We start from the raw sequence: 20,212 nt of genomic DNA on the forward strand, positions 1-20,212 counted from the left end.
AGATTGAACTAAGTATTGGATACCGACGATCGAATCTCGGGCAAGTAACATACCGATGACAAAGGGAACAACGTATGTTGTTATGCGGTCTGACCGATAAAGATCTTCGTATAATATGTAGGAACCAATATGGGCATCCAGGTCCCGCTATTGGTTATTGACCGGAGACGTGTCTCGGTCATGTCTACATTGTTCTCGAACCGTAGGGTCCGCACGCTTAAGGTTTCGATGACAGTTTTATTATGAGTTTATGAGTTTTGATGTACCGAAGGAGTTAGGAGTCCCGGATGAGATCGGGGACATGACGAGGAGTCTCGAAATGGTCGAGACATAAAGATCGATATATTGGATGACTATATTCGGAGTTCGGAAAGGTTCCGAGTGATTCGGGTATTTTTCGGAGTACCGGAGAGTTACGGGAATTCGCCGGGGAGAAGTATTGGGCCTTATTGGGCCCTGCGGGAAAGAGAGAGGGGCTGCCTAGGGCAGGCCGCGCCCCCCCCCCCCATGGCCTAGTCCGAATTGGACTAGGGGGAGGGGCCGCACCCCCTCCTTCCTTTCCTTCTCTCTTCCCCTTCCTTGTCTCCTACTCCTAATACATGGAAGGACTCCAAGTTGGACTAGGAAAGGAGGAATCCTACTTCCGGTGGGAGTAGGACTCCCCTAGGGCGCGCCATAGAGAGGGCGGGCCCTCCCCTCCTCCACTCCTTTATATACGGGGGCAGGGGGCATCCAATGGACACACAAGTTGATCATTGAGATCGTTCCTTAGCCGTGTGCGGTGCCCCCCTCCACAAGATTACACCTCGGTCATATTGTAACGGTGCTTAGGCGAAGCCCTGCGACAGTAGAACATCAAGATCGTCACCACGCCGTCGTGCTGACGAAACTCCTCCCCGCGCCTCTGCTGGATCGGAGATCGGGGTGCGTCATCGAGCTGTACGTGTGTCAAGAACTCGGAGGTGCCGGGGTAACGGTGCTTGAATCGGTTGGACCGGGAGGACGTACGACTACTTCCTCTATGTTGCGTCAACGCTTCCGCTTCGGTCTACGAGGGTACGTAGACAACACTCTCCCCTCTCGTTGCTATGCATCACCATGATCTTGCGTGTGCGTAGGAATTTTTCTGAAATTACTACGTTCCCCAACAGTGGCATCCGAGCCTAGGTTTTTATGGTTTGATGTTATATGCACGAGTAGAACACAAGTGAGTTGTGGGCGATATAAGTCATACTGCTTACCAGCATGTCATACTTTGGTTCGGCGGTATTGTTGGATGAAGCGGCCCGGACCGACATTACGCGTACGCTTACGCGAGACTGGTTTTACCGCCGTGCTTTGCACAAAGGTGACTAGCGGGTGTCAGTTTCTCCAATTTTAGTTGAACCAAGTGTGGCTACGCCCGGTCCTTGCGAAGGTTAAAACAGCATCAACTTGACAAACTATCGTTATGGTTTTGATGCGTAGGTGAGATTGGTTCTTGCTTAAGCCCATAGCAGCCATGTAAAACTTGCAACAACAAAGTAGAGGACGTCTAACTTGTTTTTGCAGGGCATGTTGTGATGTGATATGGCCAAGACATGATGCTATATTTTTATTGTATGAGATGATCATGTTTTGTAACTGAAGTTATCGGCAACTGGCAGGAGCCATATGGTTGTCGCTTTATTGTATGAAATGCAAACGCCCTGTAATTGCTTTACTTTATCACTAAGCGGTAGCGATAGTCGTAGAAGCAATAGATGGCGTAAACGACAACGATGCTACGATGGAGATCAAGGTGTCGCGCCGGTGACGATGGTGATCATGATGGTGCTTCGGAGATGGAGATCACAAGCACAAGATGATGATGGCCATATCATATCACTTATATTGATTGCATGTGATGTTTATCCTTTATGCATCTTATCTTGTTTTGATTGACGGTAGCATTTTAAGATGATCTCTCACTAAAAATTATCAAGAAGTGTTCTCCCTAAGTATGCACCGTTGCCAAAGTTCGTCGTGCCCAGACACCACGTGATGATCGGGTGTGATAAGCTCTACGTCCATCTACAACGGGTACAAGCCAGTTTTGCACACGCAGAATACTCAGGTTAAACTTGACGAGCCTAGCATATGCAGATATGGCCTCGGAACACGGAGACCGAAAGGTCGAGCGTGAATCATATAGTAGATATGATCAACATAAGATGTTCACCATTGAAAACTACTCCATCTCACGTGATGATCGGTTATGGTTTAGTTGATTTGGATCACGTGATCACTTAGATGACTAGATAGATGTCTGTCTAAGTGGGAGTTCTTAAGTAATATGATTAATTGAACTTAAATTTATCATGAACTTAGTCCTGGTAGTATTTTGCAAATTATGTTGTAAGATCAATAGCTTGCGTTGTTGCTTTCATATGTTTATTTTGATATCTTCCTAGAGAAAATTGTGTTGAAAAATGTTAGTAGCAATGATGCGGATTGGATCCGTGATCTGAGGTTTATCCTCATTGCTGCGCAGAAGAATTATGTCCTTGATGCACCGCTAGGTGACAAACCTATTGCAGGAGCAGATGCAGACGTTATGAACGTTTGGCTAGCTCAATATGATGACTACTTGATAGTTTAGTGCACCATGCTTAAACGGCTTAGAATCGGGACTTCAAAGACGTTTTGAACGTCGTGGACCATATAAGATGTTCTAGGTATTGAAGTTAATATTTCAAGCAAATACCCGAGTTGAGAGATATGAAGTCCCCAACAAGTTCTATAGCTAAAAGATGGAGGAGAATCGCTCAACTAGTGAGCATGTGCTCAGATTGTCTGGGTACTACAATCGCTTGAATCAAGTGGGAGTTAATCTTCCAGATAAGATAGTGATTGACAGAATTCTCTAGTCACCATCACCAAGTTAGTAGAACTTCATGATGAACTATAGTATGCAAGGGATGATGAAAATGATTCCCGAGTTTTTCATGATGATGAAATTGATGAAGGTAGAAATCAAGAAAAGAACATCAAGTGTTGATGGTTAACAAGACCACTAGTTTCAAGAAAAGGGCAAAGGGATAGAAGGGAACTTCAAGAAGAACGGCAAGCAAGTTGCTGCTCAAGTGAAGAAGCCCAAGTCTGGACCTAAGCCTGAGACTAAGTGCTTCTACTGCAAAGGGACTGGTCACTGGAAGCAGAACTACCCTAAATATTTGGTGGATAAGAAGGATGGCAAAGTGAACAAAGGTATATTTGATATACATGTTATTGATGTGTACTTTACTAGTGTTTATAGCAACCCCTCGGTATTTGGTACTGGTTCAGTTGCTAAGAGTAGTAACTCGAAACGGGAGTTGCAGAATAAACAGAAACTAGTTAAGGGTGAAGTGATGATGTGTGTTGAAAGTAGTTTCAAGATTGATATGATCATCATCGCACACTCCCTATACTTTCGGGATTAGTGTTGAACCTAAATAAATGTTATTTGGTGTTTGCGTTGAGCATGAATATGATTTGATCGTGTTTATTGCAATACGGTTATTCATTTAAGTAAGAGAATAAACTGTTGTTCTGTTTACATGAATAAAACCTTATATGGTTACACACCCAATGAAAATGGTTCATTGGATCTCGATCGTAGTGATACACATATTCATAATATTGAAACCAAAAGATGCAAAGTTAATAATGATAGTGCAACTTATTTGTGGCACTGCCATTTAGGTCATATTGGTGTAAAGCGCATGAAGAAACTCCATGCTGATGGGATTTTGGAATCACTTGATTATGAATCACTTGATGCTTGCGAACCGTGCCTTTTGGGTAAGATGACTAAAACTCCGTTCTCCGGAACAATGGAACGAGCTACTGACTTATTAGAAATAATACATACCGATGTATGCGATCTAATGAGTGTTGATGCTCGTGGCAAGTATCGTTATTTTCTGACCTTCACAAGATGATTTGAGTAGATATGGGTATATCTACTTGATGAAACATAAGTCTGAAATAGTTGAAAGGTTCAAAGAATTTCAGAGTGAAGTGGAACATCATCGTGACAAGAAAATAAGGTTTCTATGATCTGATCGCGGAGACAAATATTTGAGTTACGAGTTTGGTCTTCAATTAAAACAATGTGGAATAGTTTCACAAATTCATGCCACCTAGAACACCACATCATAATGGTGTGTCCGAACGTCATAACCGTACTTCATTGGATATAGTACAATCTATGATGTTTCTTACCGATTTACCAATATCGTTTTGGGATCATGCATTAGAGACAGCTGCATTCACGTTAAATAGGGCACCATCTAAATCCGTTGAGACGACACTATATGAACTGTGGTTTAGCAAGAAACCAAAGTTGTCGTTTCTTAAAGTTTGGGGCTGCGATGCTTATGTGAAAAAGTTTCATCCTGATAAGCTCAAACCCAAATCGGAGAAGTGAATCTTCATAGAATACCCAAAGAAAATTGTTGGGTACACCTTCTATCACAGATCCTAAGGCAAAACATTCGTTGCTAATAAATGGATCCTTTCTAGAGAAGGAGTTTCTCTCAAAAGAAGTGAGTGGGAGGAAAGTAGAACTTGATGAGGTAATTGTACCTTCTCCCTTATTGGAAAGTAGTTCATCACAGAAATCTGTTCCTGTGACTACTACACCAATTAGTGAGGAACCTAATGATGATGATCATGTAACTTCAGATCAAGTTACTACCGAATCTCGTAGGTAAACCAGAGTGAGATCCGCACCAAAGTGGTACGGTAATCCTGTTCTGGAAGTCATGTAACTAGACCATGATGAACCTACGAACTATGAGGAAGCGATGATGAGCCCAGATTCCGCGAAATGGCTTGAGGCCATGAAATCTGAGATGAGATCCATGTATGAGAACAAAGTGTGGACTTTGGTGGAGTTGCCCGATGATCGGCAAGCCATAGAAAATAAATGGATCTTCAAGAGGAAGACGGACGCTGATAGTAGTGTTACTTTCTACAAAGCTAGACTTGTCGAAAAAGGTTTTTGACAAAGTTCAAGATGTTGAATACAATGAGATTTTCTCACTCGTATCGATGCTTGAAAGTTTGTCCGAATCATGTTAGCAATTGCCGCATTTTATGAAATCTGGCAAATGGATAAACAAAACTGCATTCCTTAATGGAGTTATTAAAGAAGAGTTGTATGTGATGCAACCAAGAGGTTTTGTCGATCCTAAAGGTGTTAACAAAATGTGCATCTATGGACTGGTGCAAGCATCTCGGAGTTGGAATATACGCTTTGATAAGTTGATCAAAGCATATAGTTTATGCAGACTTTCAGTGAAGCCTGTATTTACTAGAAAGTGAGTGGGAGCACTACAGCATTTCTGATAAGTATATGTGAATGACATATTGTAGATCGGAAATAATGTAGAATTATTTTGCAAAGCATAAAGGAGTGTTTGAAAGGAGTTTTTCAAAGAAAGACCTCGGTGAAGCTGCTTACATATTGAGCATCAAGATCTATAGAGATAGATCAAGACGCTTGATAAGTTTTTTCAATGAGTACATACCTTGACAAGATTTTGAAGTAGTTCAAAATGGAACAGTCAAAGAAAGAGTTCTTGCCTGTGTTACAAGGTGTGAAATTGAGTAAGACTCAAAACCCGACCACGGCAGAAGATAGAAAAAGAATGAAAGTCATTCCCATGCCATGCTGTGTACCAGATCTATTGTATACCCTGCACTGAGTTTGGCAAGGGAGTACAATAGTGATCTAGGAGTAGATCACTGGACATCGGTCAAAATTATCCTTAGTGGAATAAGGATATGTTTCTCGATTATGGAAGTGAAAAAAGGTTCATCGTAAAGGGTTACGTCGATGCAAGTTTTGACACCGATCTGGATGACTCTAAGTCTCGATCTAGACACATATTGAAAGTGGGAGCAATTAGCTAGAGTAGCTCCGTGCAGAGCATTGTAGACATAAAAAAATTGCAAAATACATAACGGATCTGAATGTGAAAGACCCGTTGACTAAGATTCTCTCACAAGCAAAACATGATCACACCTAAGTACTCTTTGGGTGTTAATCACATAGCGATGTGAACTAGATTACTGAATCTAGTAAACCCTTTGGATGTTGGTCAGATGGCGATGTGAACTATGGGTGTTAATCACATGATGATGTGAACTATCGATGTGAATCACATGGTGATGTGATCTAGATTATTGACTCTAGTGCAAGTGGGAGACTGAAGGAAATATGCCCTAGAGGCAATAATAAAGTTATTATTTATTTCCTTATATCATGATAAATGTTTATTATTCATGCTAGAATTGTATTAACTGGAAACATAATACATGTGTGAATATATAGACAAACAGAATGTCACTAGTATGCCTCTACTTGACTAGCTTGTTAATCAAAGATGGTTATGTTTCCTAACCATGGACAAAGAGTTGTTATTTGATTAACGGGATCACATCATTAGTTGAATGATCTGATTGACATGACTCATTCCGTTAGCTTAGCACCCGATCATTTAGTATGTTGCTATTGCTTTCTCCATGACTTATACATGTTCCTATGACTATGAGATTATGCAACTCCCGTTTACCGGAGGAACACTTTGTGTGCTACCAAACGTCACAACGTAACTGGGTGATTATAAAGGTGCTCTACAGGTGTCTCCAAAGGTACTTGTTGGGTTGGCATATTTCGAGATTAGGATTTGTCACTCCGAATGTCGGAGAGGTATCTCTGGGCCCTCTCGGTAATGCACATCATTATAAGCCTTGCAAGCAATGTGACCAATGAGTTGGTTACGGGATGATGCATTACAGAACGAGTAAAGAGACTTGCCGGTGATGAGATTGAACTAAGTATTGGATACCGACGATCGAATCTCGGGCAAGTAACATACCAATGACAAAGGGAACAACGTATGTTGTTATGCGGTCTGACCGATAAAGATCTTCGTAGAATATGTAGAAACCAATATGGGCATCCAGGTCCCGCTATTGGTTATTGACCGGAGACGTGTCTCGGTCATGTCTACATTGTTCTCGAACCGTAGGGTCCGCACGCTTAAGGTTTTGATGACAGTTTTATTATGAGTTTATGAGTTTTGATGTACCGAAGGAGTTCGGAGTCCCGGATGAGATCGGGGACATGACGAGGAGTCTCGAAATGGTCGAGACGTAAAGATCGATATATTGGACGACTATATTCGTAGTTCGGAAAGGTTCCGAGTGATTCGGGTATTTTTCGGAGTACCGGAGAGTTACGGGAATCCACTGGGGAGAAGCATTGGACCTTATTGGGCCCTGCGGGAAAGAGAGAGGGGCTGCCTAGGGCAGGCCGCGCGCCCCCCATGGCCTAGTCCGAATTGGACTAGGGGGAGGGGCCGCACCCCCTCCTTCCTTTCCTTCTCTCTTCCCCTTCCTTGTCTCCTACTCCTAATACATGGAAGGACTCCTAGTTGGACTAGGAAAGGGGGAATTACTCCCGGTGGGAGTAGGACTCCCCTAGGGCGCGCCATAGAGAGGGCCGGCCCTCCCCTCCTCCACTCCTTTATATACGGGGGCAGGGGGCACCCCATGGACACACAAGTTGATCATTGAGATTGTTCCTTAGCCGTGTGCGGTGCCCCCCTCCACAAGATTACACCTCGGTCATATTGTAGCGGTGCTTAGGCGAAGCCCTGCGACAGTAGAACATCAAGATCGTCACCACGCCGTCGTGCTGAGGAACTCCTCCCCGCGCCTCTGCTGGATCGGAGATCGGGGTGCGTCATCGAGCTGTACGTGTGTCAAGAACTCGGAGGTGCCGGAGTAACGGTGCTTGGATCGGTTGGACCGGGAGGACGTACGACTACTTCCTCTACGTTGCGTCAACGCTTCCGCTTCGGTCTACGAGGGTACGTAGACAACACTCTCCCCTCTCGTTGCTATGCATCACCATGATCTTGCGTGTGCGTAGGAAATTTTTTGAAATTACTACGTTCCCCAACACCTACCACCATTGCTAGCCTCTCTTGTGCCGCGCAACTTCCGCCGGTACCATACACCCACCATATACCTTCCTCAAAATAGCCACCATACCTACCTATTATGGCATTTCCATAGCCATTCCGAGATATATTGCCATGCAACTTTCCATCGTTCCATTTATATGACACGCTTCATCATTGTCATATTGCTCTTTGCATGATCATGTAGTTGACATCGTATTTGAGGCAAGGCCACCTTCATAATTTTCATACATGTCCCTCTTGATTCATTGCATATCCCGGTACACCACTGGAGGCATTCATATAGAGTCATATTTTGTTCTAGTCTTGAGTTGTAAATCAATAAAAGTGTGATGATCTTCATTATTAGAGCATTGTCCTAGTGAGGAAAGGATGATGGAGACTATGATTCCCCCACAAGTCGGGATGAGACTTCGGACTTTACAAAAATAAAAAAATAAAAAAAGAAAGGCCAAAGAAAAAAAGAAAAAAAGGAAAGAAATAAAAAAAAGAAAAAATAAATGAGAGAAAAAGAGAGAAGGGACAATGCTACTATCCTTTTACCACACTTGTGCTTCAAAGTAGCACCATGATCTTCATGATAGAGAGTCTCCTATGTTGTCACTTTCGTATACTAGTGGAAAATTTTCATTATAGAACTTGGCTTGTATATTCCAATGATGGGCTTCCTCAAAATGCCCTAGGTCTTCGTGAGCAAGCGAGTTGGATGCACACCCACTAGTTTATTTTGTTGAGCTTTCATACATTTATAGCTCTAGTGCATCTGTTGCATGGCAATCCCTATCACTCACATTGATATCTATTAATGGGCATCTCCATAGCCCGTTGATACGCCTAGTTGATGTGAGACTATCTTCTCCTTTTTTGTCTTCTCCACAATAACCATTCTATTCCACATATAGTGCTATATCCATGGCTCACGCTCATGTATTGCGTGAAAGTTGAAAAAGTTTGAGATTACTAAAGTATGAAACAATTGCTTGGGTTGTCATCAGGGTTGTGCATGATTGAATACTTTGTGTGATGAAGATAGAGCAACAACTAGACTATACGATTTTGGAGGGATAACTTTCTTTAGCCATGTTATTTTTTAGAAGACATGATTGCTTTGATTAGTATGCTTGAAGTATTACTATTTCTTATGTCAATATGAACTTTTATTTTGAATCATTTGGGTCTGAACATTCATGCCACAATAAAGAAAATTACATTGAGAATTATGCTAGGTAGAATTCCACATCAAAAATTCTTTTTTATCAGTTACCTACTCGAGGACGAGCAGGAATTAAGCTTGGGGATGCTTGATACGTCTCCAATGTATCTATAATTTTTTATTGTTCCATGCTATTATATTACCCCTTTTGGATGTTTATGGGCTTTATTTTACACATTTATATTATTTTTGGGACTAACCTACTAACCGGAGGCCCAGCCCGTATTGCTGTTTTTTGCCTATTTCAGTATTTCAAAGAAAAGGAATATCAAACGGAGTCCAAACGGAATGAAACCTTCAGGAGCATGATTTTTGGAACAAACGTGATCCAGAGGACTTGGAGTGCAAGTCAAGAAGCGATCGAGGCGGCCAGGACATAGGAGGGCGCGCCCACCCCCTGGGTGCGCCCCCTATTTTGTGGGCCCCTCGGGCAGCCACCGACGTACTTCTTCCTCCTATATATACCCACGTACCCCAAAAACATCCAGGGAGCCAACGAAAAACAATTTCCACCGCCGTAACCTTCTGTATCCGCGAGATCCCATCTTGGAGCCTTCACTGGCGCCCCGCCGGAGGGGGAATCGACCACGGGGGGCTTATACATCAACATCATAGCCCTTCCGATGAGTTGTGAGTAGTTTACCACAGACCTTCGGGTCCATAGTTATTAGCTAGATGGCTTCTTCTCTCTTTTTGGATCTCAATACAATGTTCTCCCCCTCTCTTGTGGAGATCTATTCGATGTAACTCTTTTTGCGGTGTGTTTGTCGAGATCCGATGAATTGTGGGTTTATGATCAATTTTATCTATGAGAAATATTTGAATCTCCACTGAATTCTTTTATGTATGATTGAGTTATCTTTGCAAGTCTCTTCGAATTATGAGTTTGGTTTGGCCTACTAGATTGATCTTTCTTGCCATGGGAGAAGTGCTTAGCTTTGGGTTCAATCTTGCGGTGTCCTTACCCAGTGACAACAGGGGTTGCTAGGCACGTATTGTATTGTTGCCATCGAGGATAAAAAGATGGGGTTTATATCATATTGCTTGAGTTTATCCCTCTACATCATGTCATCTTTCTTAATGCGTTACTCTGTTCTTATGAACTTAATACTCAAGATGCATGCTGGATAGCGGTCGATGTGTGGAGTAATAGTAGTAGATGCAGGCAGGAGTCGGTCTACTTGTCACGGACGTGATGCCTATATACATGATCATGCCTAGATAATCTCATAATTCTTCGCTTTTCTATCAATTGCTCGACAGTAATTTGTTCACCCATCATAATACTTATGCTATCTTGAGAGAAGCCACTAGTGAAACCTATGGCCCCCGGGTCTATCTTTTATCATATAAGCTTTCAATATACTTTTATTTGCAACTTTAATTTTCGCATCTATATCATAAAATACCAAAAATATATTTATCTTATTATACTATCTCTATCAGATCTCACTTCCGCAAATGGCCGTGAAGGGATTGACAACCCCTCTATTGTGTTGGTTGCGAGTTCTTTGTTTGTTTGTGTAGGTGCGTGGGACTTTTGAGGAGCCTCGTACTAGATTGATACCTTGGTTCTCAAAAACTGAGGGAAATACTTACGCTACTATTGTTGCATCACCGTTTCCTCTTCAAGGAAAACCAACGGAAGCTCAGGACGTAGCAAGACCCATTTTTCTCCGGTATCATCATCGTCCATACCGTCGATATCTTCGGAGTCGAAATCGAGCATGTCGGTTGAGTCGTCGATAGTGGCTATTAAGTGGGTGGTGGGTGGGTAACGAATTCCTTCGTCGTCCGCTTCCCACTCAAGCCGGACATAGTTCGGCCTAGAGTTTCCCGACAGGGAGAGGGATTTTAATGAGTTATGCACATCGCCCAAGGGTGAGTGATAAAAAATATTCGGGGAGCTAAACCCAGTTAGGTACAATGGGCACGGATGTACACGGTTCGGATCCTATGCCCGGAGACGAGTCTGAGGGTCCAACAATACAGACCTCCTTGGAAGTGACATCTGTGTTCGGCTCCATCGCCGCTGAGTGTGCGGCCTCCGTGGCGGGGTCCATCCACCCGGCCTCGGATGGCGTGATCTGCTTTGGATTTAAAGCCGGGGCAGCTGCAGGTGTGATCTCCCAAATACCGTCCGATGGCATATCTAAGTCATGCTCATCGCAACTGTCATGGGCTCGAACCCGTCGGAGATCAATCCTCCCTGGACATCGGTAGTGTAGTTCAGGCTTCCAAACCTGACCTGATGGCCAGGGGCGTAACTATCGATCTGCTCCAGTTCGCCAAGCAAGTTGGCCCGCAGTGCGAAGCCGCCGAATATGAAGATCTGTCCGGGGAGGAAAACCTTACCCTGGACCGCATCATTATAGATGATCGAAGGCGCCATCAAGCCTTATGGTGACGACACAGTGGAACTCTCAATGAAAGCACCAATGTTGGTGTCAAAACCGGCGGATCTCGGGTAGGGGGTCCCGAACTGTGCGTCTAAGGCTAATGGTAACAGGAGGCGGGGGACACAATGTTTACCCAGGTTCGGGCCCTCTCCATGGAGGTAATACCCTACTTCCCGCTTGATACCGAAAAAGGCTTTCGCCCCGCTTTATAAATAAAGCAAACCGCCACAAGACATACAACAACGACAGGTCCACACACACGCACCCAAGTATCACAACAAAGTCATAAGGTTCTGCTGAGGGCACAGCTCAACAAGCCCAAAAGAAAGAGAAAAAACAAAGCCTGTCCATAGCAGGCGATCTAGTCAGGCTCCGGCGGAGGCGGCGGCGTCGGGGGCGACAGGCGGACGGCCATCGAGCGAAGATCGGCGATGAAGGCAGAGATGGCGTCCCGATCCAGGGGGGCTAAGCGGCCGCCAAAGCTGCAAGAAACCCGAGAATTTGTAGAGAGCGTCAGTAGCGCGACGAAGAGGAGTACGCTGGATCACAAGCTTATTGCGAACAGTCCAAAGAGTCCAGGCAAGGACCCCAACCTCCAGCCACCTAATGTGGCGAGAGGACAAAGGGGACGTTTGGAGTTCAGCAAATAGGTCCAGGAAATTGGTGTGGTTCCAACTTCCCCCGACAATCTCGCGAAAGCAGCTCCAGAGGAACTGGGCGGAGACGCAAGCGAAGAAGATGTGGTTGGAGTCTTCGGGAATAGCACAAAGGGGGCAGATACCAGTGCCCGGGCCATTACGCTTGCGGACCTCCACACCGGACGGGATCCGTCCACGGATCCACTGCCACATGAAGATGCGGATCTTCAGTGGGACGCGGATGGACCAAACCATCGATAGGAGGAGGGGAGCGGAGGAGGGGGCAATGGCCAAGTAAAGCGATTTGGTAGAGAACTGGCCCGACGGCTCCAAGTGACAGCGCACAAGATCCTGATCCCCATCCACCAACGGCTCATGCAGAGCAACACAGTCGAGCAACTCACGCCAGGCAGCGGATTTCGCAGGCCCAAATGGCCGACGGAAAGCGAGGCGCCCTAAGTCAAGAAGGGCCCTATCAACAGAGATCATGGGGTCGACAGAGATAGAGAAGAGGATGGGGAAGCGGGCCGCAAAGGGAGAGTCGCCGGCCCAGCGATCAAACCAGAAGAGCATCGAGAGGCCGGACCCCACCGAGATAGAGGTACCAATGCGGAGCACAGGAAGGAGCTGGACGAGGGACTGCCAGAATTGAGAGCCTCCCGATTTCTGGTAGAAGGCAAGGGGTTGGCCGCGCAGGTACTTATTTCGGATAATGTCCAGCCAGAGGCCACCATGACCCTGCGTGATACGCCACAGCCACCGGGATAGAAGGGCAATATTCATCCGTTTAGAGCACATGATGCCCAATCCACCCTGCTCTCGATGTCAGGCCAGCTGACCATGTGATACTTCTACTTGCCATGCTCGCCAGCCCAGTAGAATCGGGACTGGATTTTGGCGATCTCCTTATGGAGAGATTCATGTAGGCTGTAGAAACTCATCAGAAATAAGAGGAGGCTGGAGAGGAAGGAGTTGATAAGGATAGTCCGGGCCGCCTTGGAGAGCCACCTCCCCTGCCAGGGCTCGCACCTGGTCTAGAGCTTGGTCACGGAGGGGCGAAGGTCGGCGGCAGAGAGGCGCGAGTCACTGATGGGCGTCCCAAGGTAGGTAGTGGGGAACGAGCCCAGGCGGCAATTAAGTCTATTGGCAATGGCCACAGACTCAGCAGGGGAATATCCCATCACCATAACATCGCTCTTATCGAAGTTGATCTTGAGGCCCGACATCTGTTGGAAGCAAAGGAGGAGGAACTTGAGGTTGGTGATGTCCATCTCCGAGCCTTCGACCATGATGATCGTGTCATCGGCATACTGGAGAATGGAGATTCCCGAGCCCCCAGAGAGGTGGGGGGTAATACCTCGGATGTGGCCTGCGGCTTTAGCCTTATCTAGAATGGAGGCCAAAGCGTCCACGACCATATTGAAGAGGAACGGCGAGAAGGGGTCGCCTTGGCGCACCCCACATAGGGTAGGGAAGAAGGGACCAATCTCGCCGTTAATATTGACCGTCGTGCGACCGCAAGAGACCATTTGCATGACTCTTGTGATCCACCGGTCGTCAAAGCCCTTCCGCAGAAGGACTTCCCTAAGGAAGGACCAGCTAACCGTATCATAGGCTTTGTGAAAATCGATCTTCAGAAAGACCGCCTTCAGGCGTTTGACCCAGACCTCATGAAGGACCTCATGGAGCACCAGGACACCATCCAGGATGTACCGACCCTTAATGAAGGCTGATTGGTTAGGGTGGGTAATCCGATCTACAAGCAGGGTCACCCTATTGGCGTACCCCTTGGCCAGGATCCGGAAGATCACGTTGATGACCGTAATCGGGTGGAATTGGCGGATGTCAGTCGCCCCAGGGACCTTGGGGATGAGGGAAATGGTCCCGAAGTTGAGGTGGCCTAGGTCAATAGATCCCACGAAGAATTCCTCGAAGATGGCCATGACCTCTGGTTTAATCACGTTCCAGAAGGTCTGGAAGAAAATGACCGGAAGACCGTCCGGGCCCGGAGCAGAGGAGGAGTTCATACCCTTGATGGCCTCCCAGACCTCCTGTTCAGAGAAGGGGGCCGTCAGGGACGCGTTCTCTGCGTCAGAGACAAGTTGGGCACCGGCCCAACAATCATGGGCGAGAGAAAGACCGCTCCGAGGAGCGGGAGAGAAGAGGGAACGATAGAAACCGTCAACATGGGAGCGGTTGTCCCGGGGGTCCTGGAGGAGGGTTACCCCATCCCAAAGGCAGGGAATGGTGTTGCATCTACGGCGCCCATTGGCAATCGCCTAGAAGTAAGCCGTATTCGCATCACCCTTCAGGACCCAACGCTGAGCGCCCCGAAGACGCCAATAGGCCTCCTCATCGGTGTAAATCACGGAGAGCTGGTCTTCGAGGTCATAGCGGGAAAGCCACTCGTTCAGGGAGAGACCCACCGCGTCAGCCCGAAAGTCGAGGGCCTGGATCACAGTGAGCAACGCCTTCTTACGCGCCCTGGCGTCACGGCCCAGGTTGGCCCCCCACCCCTTCATAAATTGCCGGCCACGCTTCGCACAGAAGTGCCACGCGTCAATAGCAGAAGGGGGCGAGGGTGGGGGTGGGCCCGAGCCTCGATCCACCGCGCACAGACGGCATCGGTAAACCCGGCCTGGGAAAGCCAGATGGTCTCAAAACGGAACCGAGGGGGGATCGGTGGACGCTCGTCCATGGAGGAGAGAAGCAAGGGGATGTGATCCGACCCAATCCGGGTGATGGCGCGAAGAGAGGCTAAGGGGCACCGGAGGTCCCAATCCAGGGAAACTAGGACCCTGTCCAAGATGGACAGGGTCGGGGAGGCTTGGCGGTTGGTCCAAGTAAAACAGGCCCCAACCCGATCAATCTCCCGGAGGGCGAGGTCGGCAATGAAGTCATTAAACATGTCCATCCGGGCAAAGCTAACATTGCCATTATTTTTGTCTTCCGCAACGCGCAGCAGGTTGAAGTCACCCCCGACAACTACGGGGAGGGAGGCGGCCGAGATTTTCTGGTGAAGCTCCTCCAGGAAGGAGGCCGACCTACTATGATCGGCCGGACCATAGACTTTGATGATCTCCCACTTGAAGTTTAGCGACCTCTCGAAAACCTCCATGCTGACGAAGAATTCGCCCCTATCCATGCCACCCACCTCAAAGGTGGCATCCTTCACACCTAAAAGGATGCCGCCCGAGTGGCCTGCGTTCCCACTAGAAGGGAGCCAGTGCCATGCAAAGAGGTGAGAGCTTAGCCGGTCAAGCTCAGGGAGCGCAAAATCGCGACACATGGTCTCTTGCACAGCCACGATGTCGATGTGCTCATCTCGCATGTACTCCACTAACTGGCGGCGGCGGCCATCATGGCCGAAGCCGCGGATGTTCCAGAAGAGGGCCCGCATCAAGGAGCCATTGGGGGGCTGCTTGACCCCAGGACACAGGAAGCGCTAAGCGCACAGAGAGCCGCCGTGCGGGAGCGGGTGCGTCCCCGAATCTCCGGCATGGCCACCGAGGGAGGGGGGCCGACGGCTGCAGCCGAGGCAGGGAGGAAGATCCCCCAGTCGGAGAGGAGGCAGGGGGAACGACGAGGGCCGCCCGGGCCTCCGCCAGTTTCCCGTCGAGAACCTCCCGGGCCCTGATGGCCGCAACCTGGGCGAGAGGGGGACCAACTTCCCCTCGGAAAATGATCGCGGAGTCGGAGGCCACTTTGGCGAGATGACCCAGCGGAACAGACTCAAGCGCAGAGAAAGAACAAGACGAAGAAGAGGGGGGAAAGGAGGGCGTACATGGCTCCAGGTTACGGGAGACAGCGCGGAGCTCCGCCCGCTCGTGGATGGGTAGCGCCGGGCTACCCTCGGGGTGGGCAGCGTCCAGCCGAGCACTCCTGTGGGAGGCCACCACCGGGGAGGAGGCCGACCGACTGCAACGGGAGTAGGCGGCAGACCGTGGAGGGGGAGGCTGGGCCGCCAGAGGTGTGATGATCCGGGCCGCCCCCACCCCAGGAGACGACGGAGGGGAGGTCAGCAGCCCCGGCCCAGCACAGCCGAAGGAGATCTGGGCCGGGGGAGATGGTGCGGCCAGAGGAGGAGGAGGCGCACCGGGGGCCGGAGAGCAGGCCCCAGAGGGGACCCGTGGAGACGATGGGGCCGGGGGCGCGTCAGGCAGCGAGGAGGAGACAGCGATGGGGGGAGGCGAAGCCGGAGTGGGGGGGACAGCCACAGGAGGCGTCCCCCCACCCGCGGGAGCCACCTACGCCTCGAAGAGCATGAAGGAAATATGCCCTAGAGGCAATAATAAAGTTATTATTTATTTCCTCATATCATGATAAATGTTTATTATTCATGCTAGAATTGTATTAACCGGAAACATGATACATGTATGAATACATAGACAAACATATAGTCACTAGTATGCCTCTACTTGACTAGCTCATTAATCAAAGATGGTTATGTTTCCTAACCATAGACATGTGTTGTCATTTGATTAATGGGATCACATCATTAGGAGAATGATATGATTGACATGACCCATCCCGTTAGCTTAGCACTTGATCGTTTAGTATTCTGCTATTGCTTTCTTCATGACTTATACATGTTCCTGTGACTATGAGAATTATGCAACTCCCATTTACCGGAGGAACACTTTGGGTACTACCAAACGTCACAACGTAACTGGGTGATTATAAAGGAGTACTACAGGTGTCTCCGAAGGTACATGTTGAGTTGGCATATTTCGAGATTAGGTTTTGTCACTCCGATTGTCGGAGAGGTATCTCTGGGCCCTCTCGGTAATATTCATCACTTAAGCCTTGCAAGCATTACAACTAATGAGTTAGTTATGAGATGACATATTACAGAACGAGTAAAGAGACTTGCCGGTAACGAGATTGAACTAGGTATTGGATACCGACGATCAAATCTCAGGCAAGTAACATACCGATGACAAAGGGAGCAACGTATGTTGTTATGCGGTTTGACCGATAAAGATCTTCGTAGAATATGTAGGAACCAATATGGGCATCCAGGTCCCGCTATTGGTTATTGACCGAGAATGGTTTTAGGTCATGTCTACATAGTTCTCGAACCCGTAGGGTCCGCACGCTTAACGTTTCGATGACAGTTTTATTATGAGTTTATAAGTTTTGATGTACCGAAGTTTGTTCGGAGTCCCGGATGTGATCACAGACATGACGAGGAGTCTCGGAATGGTCGAGACATAAAGATTTATATATTGGAAGCCTATGTTTGGACATCGGAATGGTTCCGGGTGAAAACGGCATTTTACCGGAGTACCGGGAGGTTACCGGAACCCCCCGAGGGGTTAATGGGCCTACATGGGCCAAGAGGGAGAAGAGGAAGGAGCCAGGAGGGGGCCGCGCGCCCCTCCCCCTCCTAGTCCGAATAGGACAAGGGAAGGGGGGCGGCGCCCCCCTTTCCTTCCCCCTTTCCTCCTCTTTCCCCCTTCTCTCCTACTCCAACTTGGAAAAGGGGAGTCCTACTCCCGGTGGGAGTAGGACTCCCCCCTTGGCACGCCCCCTTAGGCCGGCGGCCTCCTCCCCCCTGGCTCCTTTATATACGGGGGCGGGGGGCACCCCATAGACACACAAGTTGATCTACGGATCGTTCCTTAACCGTGTGCGGTGCCCCCTTCCACCATATTCCACCTCGGTCATATCATCGCGGAGTTTAGGCGAAGCCCTACGCCGGTAGAACATCATCATCGTCACCACGCCGTCGTGCTGACGGAACTCATCTCCGGAACCTTTGCTGGATCGGAGGGCCGGAGATCGTCATCGAGCTGAACGTGTGCTGAACTCGGAGGCCCCGTACGTTTGGTGCTTGGATCGGTCGGATCGTGAAGACGTACGACTACATCAACCGCGTTGTGCTAACGCTTCCGCTTACGGTCTATGAGGGTACGTGGACGGACACTCCCCCCTCTCGTTGCTATATCATCACCATGATCTTGCATGTGTGTAGGAAATTTTTTGAAATTACTACGTTACCCAACAGTGGTATCCAAGCCAGGTTTTATGTGTTGATGTTATATGCACGAGTAGAACACAAGTGAGTTGTGGACGATATAAGTCATACTGCCTACCAGCATGTCATACTTTGGTTCAGCGGTATGTGAGATGAAGCGGCCCGGACCGACATTACGCGTACGCTTACGTGAGACTGGTTTCACCGTTACGAGCACTCGTGCTTAAAGGTGACCGGCGGGTGTCTGTCTCTCTCACTTTAGTTGAACCGAGTGTGGCTACGCCCGGTCCTTGTGAAGGTTAAAACGGAGTCTATTTGACAAACTATCGTTGTGGTTTTGATGCGTAGGTAAGAACGGTTCTTGCTAAGCCCGTAGCAGCCACGTAAAATTTGCAACAACAAAGTAGAGGACGTCTAACTTGTTTTTGTAGGGCATGTTGTGATGTGATATGGTCAAAACGTGATACTATATTTTATTGTATGAGATGATCATGTTTTGTAATCAAAGTTATCGGCAACTGGCAGGAGCCATATGGTTGTCGCTTTATTGTATGAAATGCAAACGCCCTGTAATTTCTTTACTTTATCACTAAGCGGTAGCGATAGTCGTAGAAGCAATAGATGGTGTAACGACAACGATGCTACGATGGAGATCAAGGTGTCGCGCCGGTGACGATGGTGATCATGACGGTGCTTCAAAGATGGAGATCACAAGCACAAGATGATGATGGCCATATCATATCACTTATATTGATTGCATGTGATGTTTATCCTTTATGCATCTTATCTTGCTTTGATTGACGGTACCATTTTAAGATGATCTCTCACTAATTATCAAGAAGTGTTCTCCCTGAGTATGCACCGTTGCGAAAGTTCTTCGTGCTGAGACACCACGTGATGATCGGGTGTGATAGGCTCTACGTTCAAATACAATGGGTGCAAAACAGTTGCACACGCGGAATACTCAGGTTATACTTGACGAGCCTAGCATATACAGATATGGCCTCGGAACACGGATACCAAAAGGTCGAGCATGAATCATATAGTAGATATGATCAACATAGAGATGTTCACCATTGAAACTACTCCATCTCACGTGATGATCGGACATGGTTTAGTTGATTTGGATCACGTGATCACTTAGATGACTAGAGAGATGTTTGTCTAAGTGGGAGTTCTTAAGTAATATGATTAATTGAACTTAAATTTATCATGAACTTAGTACCTGATAGTATTTTGCTTGTCTATGTTTGTTTGTAGATAGATGGCTCGTGCTGTTGTTCCGTTGAATTTTAATGCGTTCCTTGAGAAAGCAAAGTTGAAAGATGATGGTAGCAATTACACGGACTGGGTCCGTAACCTGAGAATTATCCTCATTGCTGCACAGAAGAGTTACGTCCTGGAAGCACCGCTGGGTGCCAGGCCTGCTGCTGATGCAACTGACGACGTTAAGAACGTCTGGCAGAGCAAAGCTGATGACTACTCTATAGTTTAGTGTGCCATGCTTTACGGCTTAGAACCGGGTCTTCAACGACGTTTTGAATGTCATGGAGCATATGAGATGTTCCAGGAGTTGAAGTTAATATTTCAAGCAAATGCCCGGATTGAGAGATATGAAGTCTCCAATAAGTTCTACAGCTGTAAGATGGAGGAGAACTGTTCTGTCAATGAGCATATACTCAAAATGTCTGGGTATAATAATCACTTGATTCAACTGGGAGTTAATCTTCCGGATGATAGCATCATGGACAGAATTCTCCAATCACTGCCACCAAGCTACAAGAGCTTCGTGATGAACTATAATATGCAAGGGATGAACAGGACTATTCCCGAGCTCTTCACGATGCTGAAAGCCGCAGAGGTAGAAATCAAGAAGGAGCATCAAGTGTTGATGGTCAACAAGACCACTAGTTTCAAGAAGAAGGGCAAAGGGAAGAAGAAGGGGAACTTCAAAAAGAACAGCAAGCAAGTTGCTGCTCAAG

Source organism: Triticum dicoccoides, chromosome 5B, assembly GCF_002162155.2.
Source record: "Triticum dicoccoides isolate Atlit2015 ecotype Zavitan chromosome 5B, WEW_v2.0, whole genome shotgun sequence".
Classification (NCBI taxonomy): Eukaryota; Viridiplantae; Streptophyta; class Magnoliopsida; order Poales; family Poaceae; genus Triticum; species Triticum dicoccoides.